Source organism: Egretta garzetta, unplaced genomic scaffold (genome assembly GCF_000687185.1).
Source record: "Egretta garzetta isolate BGI_Z169 unplaced genomic scaffold, ASM68718v1 scaffold40, whole genome shotgun sequence".
NCBI lineage: Eukaryota > Metazoa > Chordata > Aves > Pelecaniformes > Ardeidae > Egretta > Egretta garzetta.
Genome location: NW_009258484.1, coordinates 3,027,363 through 3,034,405, shown reverse-complemented (window position 1 = coordinate 3,034,405; position 7,043 = coordinate 3,027,363).

Below are 7,043 nucleotides of genomic sequence, written 5' to 3'. Positions count from 1 at the left end.
AATACCCACATATTCGTCTCCAGGAAAACAAAACATTAGGTGTGCTTGAGGGCAAGGGCTGGCAGCTACGATCAAAGCCATTTTTCTGGTGGGTCCTGTGGGTTAGCATCCTGTTGAACCGTAGGAGCAGACGTGATGGAGAGGCTCAGAGCTGCAACGTCCTGCTGCTGCTTAGCGCAACCTGAAGCTGCACTGAAAAATAGGGAGATGCTGTCAAGTCCTGCTGGCAATTGGAAGAAGTGAAGGGAACAGTGTCATCAGAGCTGAACGGCAGCAACATTTTGTGACTGAAAATTATTTTCTTCACTTGCACAATGATACTAACATTTAGGGGGAAAAAAGGAGCGCTGCAGAGGCAGTCATTACAGATGGAGGAGACTGATTAGCCCCTCTAGCTTTTCTACCTGAAAATACAAGATGTACTATGATACCACCGATGTGAACTCCATGGGAGGAAGTAAAGGAAATGTGATTACGGATATTATATCCAAATTGAATTAAAGCTGCATTAAAAAACTCAGATTACTGCACAGTTCCATGCTACGTTTGAAAACACGATATGCATCTGCTACTGACAGAGACGTAAAGAACATGCAGGGGCTTATTTCTCAGAAAACTAGTTGGATCTCTGACTTGCTGATTCACAAATCCACAGAAACAAGGCAGGAAACAAAATTACAGACAGACCTCCCTAGCACATAAATAATCATCGCCAAAGCAGCCGTGTTGCTTGGGATTTTTGTTTGGTTTTCTTGCAAATATTTACTCTGCACTGCAACCTTAAGCAAAGTTAATTACCTCAGTTGCTTTATCTATAAAAATGGGATAATGAATCTGATCTTCTTTGCAAAAGGTGAGCCTGTAGATAAAAGCATTAGTATTGCAGGCTGATGTTAATAAATATTTTCTCAGTTGACTAGCGGTCACTGGAACACTTTTCTGTGCTATGCTCATTCACCGTACAGATTTAAATGAGATGATATTAAATCCTCCTGAGGCCTCCTAGTTTTCCTGACAGGGAGAAAGAGCGATCCACGCTTAAGCATACACGTCAAGCTCACATTTAAAACTACTTTTGGTGGGGGGTCATGTAGTGGCATATGTGGAGGCAAATATCTCTCGCTTTCTTGGCTGTGACTGCTACAAGGCAATGAAAAAGATCTCTAGCCCATGACAACATCATGAGTTACGGCCTCTGCCACGAGGGCTCTATACACCTACTAATTCTCATAAAAGACCGTCTGTCTCCTACGAGCAGAAGTATCATACAGGCTGACAAAGTGAACTGTAATAAAATAGCACACCCTTCATTTACCTCCTGTGTTATGTTGCATCAAGTGTCAGAGAACAATAAATTTGAAAATAAAAAGTTGACACGAGCGATTATAGAGTAATAAATGAATAACAAAGACTTTTAATGCACATGTAAAAAATAATCCAGCAATCACCCTCCGACTGTATTCTACCTGTTTTCAAGCAACAAAAACACAGCTGGCAGCTGTTTATTAAAAGGGATCAGCGTGCTATAATGTCCTCAGTCTGAAATAATACCTCTAGAAAAAAAAAATTCAAGAGATGTATTTTAAGAACAAAATCAAAGAAAACAAAGTCACAGAACCCGAGAATTTCAAAGCACTCTCCTCTTCATATGTCCCCCTCTCCCCCAAAACAAACCCAAGGCTATAAAAAGCTTCAGGAAAGATTTTCAAAGGCGCTGAGCTTTCAAAGGGAAGAAGCCCTGAAGTATTCTCTGTGCATTTCAATAAGGAAATTTCCCCTATATCTTCCACACTTCAGTCTTCTCTGCGATCACGCACCAATTGGCATGGTCGAAGTATGAGCGAGTAACATGTAGCTCAGGAATGTGCCGCTCTATCAGCTCAGCCAACTCCCCTTCTTTAAAAACGTGGTAGTACCTCAACCATGCCCCACCAGGACCTGTCTGCTGTCTTCCCTGTGTGGTCAGGGCGTGCTCATTGACTGCTTTCTGCAGAGAAGAGCCTGTTCTCCTTTTGTTCCAAGGTTGGCAGAAAGCTCCTTGTTTTGGGTGATGGTCTATTTTAAGCGGTTGTCTGACAGCTAATTCTTTCTGATGTGAAATCAGGTCAGGTAAACAGACTCCGCTGCAACCGTGAATAGTATCTGCAGCCATAGGGAGCTGTATAGTTGCCTGCCCTAATTCCGAGTAGCAACTTCTGAAAGCCTTTGAGCAGCATGACATGGGCAGCACAGGTTTAACAGCCACTTCAAAAGCCGTTGTGTTTTCAAAACTCTGTTTGCAATGTAGGAAAAAGTCAGAAGCGCGCTTCAGAAAGCCACACTCTCTGTTTTTTTCAGTGTTTTTTTCTATGTTTAATTCATTCAGCTGAACACCGTAACTGCAGTACCTAATGAGCTCTTCTTGGTGCCACTGATCACCCTCATCTAATACCGAGTCAAGTGATCTTGAGAACAGAGACCATCTCAGAGATTTCTCTAACACCGTGCACGGCACTTTGTTCTCCCCTCTGCAGGATGAGCTCCTTGCTGTCCTGTGTACCTCTGAAGTCCCATCCAACTTGCGGCCGGGCTGGTTCAAAGCCAGCTCTTTGTCCTTGTGAAGAATTGATTTTTGTACTCCATGTGAGCAAGCCTCACCCGAGGAGCAGGAAGGGGGTGAAGGATTCCAAGGAACAAAGACGTCTTGCTTTTCAAATCTTCTCCGGTTTTGCTCCATTGCCCACACATATATCATTATCTGGCCTCCTACTCTCAAGATGCGAGCCATCTCTTTTATTGCTCGCATGCGCCTCTCTTCCGTTGAAAAATGGTGAATCACTAGAACAGAACAGATAAGGTGAATAAGTATCCCTCGAGGCACTAATGAATACAGAGTATAAGGACAGGGACTGGCTCTGACACACTGGCAGCTGGTGGTTTGCACCACGGGAATACATCATTTATCTTCCATTGTGCTACGCGTTATTGTACTCTCTCTAACGTGTGAAAAGAGTTCATAACGCACTGACTTGTTTTAAAAACACAGCAGAATTTAGAAACATTCAAACAAGTGACATCTTTCATATTGGCAATGAGCAACACAACACTCGTGCTTTCGCAACGAAAGGCTACCACTTGGCCAGTGGCAAAGCAACCTGGCCCTTTTTTACCCTCATGCTCATCTGCAGCCTGAAAGAAGCACTTCTGAAAGACCGTGGCCACACATGGTCCCTGCACCAGCCGTGCTAGTGATCCTGCTGATGATACCCATTAAAAATGGACTAGGTTAAAACCGCTCGCCCATTTCCCCTCCTTTATTGACAGATGTCAGTAACAGAGCAAGAAAAATGAACAGTCACGATCAGCCTGGGATGCATTTAAATCATCAACATATGGGTGAAAGACACTTAGTCAGTTAGCATTTGTCTATTTCTCACATTAACAAGCATATATCATGAAAACAAATAATTAGATAATCCCACTCTTGCTTGATGACCCCCCGTGGCACACAAACATGTGTGACGTGGAGAACGCCATCATTACGATGGTGAAACTCAAGCAGCACAGCCTCGCTTGAGTCAGAACTGAGTTTAAATTTGACTTTCATTTCAATAAAAATTTTTGCCCCCAAAAAGGGCAATTAGTCTCTGGATTTGGCAGGAATTTGCCGAACAGCAGCTCTGCGGGTTGGCTGCTGCTCTCAGACTGCACAGCTCCAGAGCAATTCAAAACACACGTCGAGGTTGAGGTCTTGGTGCACAGCAGGGACTTCAACAAAGTTTCAGCTATGTCAAATGAATGATACATGAGGAATAAGAATAGGAAATAATCCTGGAATAGTGCTGGAAAGGGCATACATTAAAGATGCTGAAAATAAAAAGCAACAGAATTAGTGATATTTATCCAACCTTATATTTTCCTTGGTGAAAATGCCTGTGCTAGTTTGGGCAGATATTTTTACACATACCACTTCAGGGTACAATGATAATCCAGTTTTTGGTTAAGCTGTTGAGGTGTTGGTTTCCACAGAAAAATAACAGATCTTTCAAGGAAAAAAAAAAAAGGTGCAAGCTTTCAATTCTTTCTAGAAACCTAAGTATAGAAAATGCTGCAGAAGCTCCGTATCTGCAGCCTAACTGTGTCTGTCAGGGAGGCCGTTCATCATCAGATCCATTTTGCCTCAGAAAAAGAGACACTTTACAATTAAAAGCATAACAGCATGCCATCCAGCTGATAGGAAAACACTCTCCCCGCAATGAATGATGCATTCAGAGCCTCAGCAGCAATGTGAGGATGAAAAGGCAAGCTTTGAAGAAATAGGATCTTTTAACATTTAGTTATTCAGCTGCTCTGCCTGTAGATTTCACTTGTTTGAGATGAACAGAAATCAATTCCAAAAGCTCAGGTCCTCTAGCACGAGTTGAGACGTTGACATTGAAACATTATGGCCTTTTTAATTAAAAAGGCATCAAGTACCATTTAAGAAATTACAGCGTATTAATAAAATCTCATGCTGAGCAAGATGTCAGCGTTGTCAAGATAAACTTGTCAGATAATTTTAAAAGCTACAGGTGATGTATTCCATTTAAAAATGCAAAACGCAAGGAATCAGAGCATCTGTATGGGGCAACATCACACTATCCTGAAATCACAGATTATCACACAAATCATTGCACATGATTGTTTTTAATCAAAGCCAAACCTGTCGGGCTCCAGGATCACCACACAGACACATTCACCTAAAGCAGGTGGCTTATAAAAAAATAATTTGTTTTCCTCGACATTAAATTCCTTGTATGTTGAAACTGTGTTTGAACTGAATGTTCTGTACTGTGCAGTAAAGGTGCTGTTTCAGAGATGGAGCGGCTCACGTTAGCTGGCAGCGAGGCACAAACACTCACCAAGGGCCCGACTGCAGCCCAGCAGTGCCATGAGCCTCCTTCCTTCCCCTCTGGTGGAAATGGTTCAAATCTGCTTCTCCTGCAGCTCCTCTCATACTGACAAGTAGATGGCACTGGGGTTGATATTTCATAGAATCATAAGATGGTTTGAGTTGGAATGGACCTTCAGAGATCATCTAGTCCCATGGGCAGGAACATCTTCCACTAGACTGGGCTGTCCAAGCCCCATCCAGCCTGGCCCTGAAAGCTTCCAGGGTTGGGGCATCCACAACTTCTCTGGGCAACTTGTTCCAGTGTTTCACCACCCTCATTGTAAAAAAATTCTTCCTAATATCTAATCTAAATCTATCCTCTTTCAGTTTAAAACCATTGCCCCTGTCTTGTCACTATAGGCCCTGGTAAAAAGTCTCTCCGTCTTTCTTACAAGCCCCTTTTAAGCATTGAAAGACCACAGTAAGGACTCCCTGGAGTCTTTCAGTGCTACACCCCTAGAACAATCTTTCACCAGGTGTTCAACATATTTTAAGGTGATTTCCCACCATCCAAGCACTATAAAACAAGGGTTCAGATGCTCAAAATTTGTCATAATGACTGGTACTTTAAATGAAAATTAGTTTTGTCCTAAATTAGAATAAATACAGAAGCTTGCAGGTGGTGAAAACAATATCAGGGCAGAGGAAACTCATCCACAGGCCAGAGCTTATATCTAACAGCCAATGATGGGTCTGTCCTCCATGAATACTTTCTTGGACTCACCTGTCCTTCTGATTACACAAATTCACATGTCAAAGGAATCTGCAATTTAATTATATATATTTTTAGAAAAATGGTTCCTTCTGTTTTCAGTGTTTCTCTGTGGTTCTCCTGTTGCAAGGAACCACAGAAATTTACTCCCTGTTCACTAATTTAAAATCATTTGTGAAGAAAATAAAAGGTTAGAGCCGAGGGCTGAGATAAAGACAGTTTAATAAGAGAAAATAATAATAATAATAATAATAATGAGGATGATAACAGAATATACAGAATATACAAAACGAATGAGGCACAAGGCAATTGCTCACCACCCACCGACCGATGCCCAGCCCGTCCCGAGCCGCAAGCAGTCCCCGAGCCGCGAGCAGTCCCCGAGCCGCGAGCAGTCTCCCCGCGACCGACCGACTGAACTAACCGCCCCCCCCCAAGCATGACGTTCTATGGTATGGAATAGCTCTCTGGTCCGTTTGGGTTAGCTGTGCTAGCTGTGCTCCCTCCCAGCTTGTTATGCACCTGGCCGAGCAGGAGAAGCTCAAAAAGTCCTTGAGTAGTCTGAGCACTACTTGGCAACAGCTGAAAACATCAGTGTGTTATCAACATTCTTCTGGTACTAAATCCAAAACACAGCACTATGCTAGCTACTATGAAGAAAATTAGCTCTATCCCAGCCGAAACCAGGACAAATACTTTCTTGGACTCACCTGTCCTTCTGATTACACAAATTCACATGTCAAAGGAATCTGCAATTTAATTATATATATTTTTAGAAAAATGGTTCCTTCTGTTTTCAGTGTTTCTCTGTGGTTCTCCTGTTGCAAGGAACCACAGAAATTTACTCCCTGTTCACTAATTTAAAATCATTTGTGGGTCCCAGGATGCTATCCCCCTCTCTCTCAGCAGCAGTATGATGTATACATTTATGATACTTCTGTGATACTCTTTTTCCTTAGGTGACAAGCCCTAGCCCATTTATCTAGCCTCATACACAAACAGTTTGTATCTTTGATCATTATAAGGACCTTTACTAGTTCATCTATATCTTTCCAGAGATGGAGAAAACCTGAATTTCATGCAGTAGTCAAGATGCACCAGGTATTTATCTTCTACCATTCCTCTGGATTTTCATTTCTGTTTTGAGTATTTGAATAGTTTTTTGACCAGGTTTGAACACTGAGCTAATATTTGTCAGGGCAATGAAAATGAGTCTGACAATGACTTCAGTATCTGTTTCCTGAACAAGAACAGAGGGTACCACTGTGCCTGTACATGCAGCTATTTTTTTCTATGCACATCCCCTAGTGTTTATCCACAAGTACTTTCCTGCAATTTTGCACCGTCACTAGTTTCACATGCGACTTTTTTGCAACTCTTTGCAGTCAGTAATCCTGAATAACTCTATGTCACCAGCAA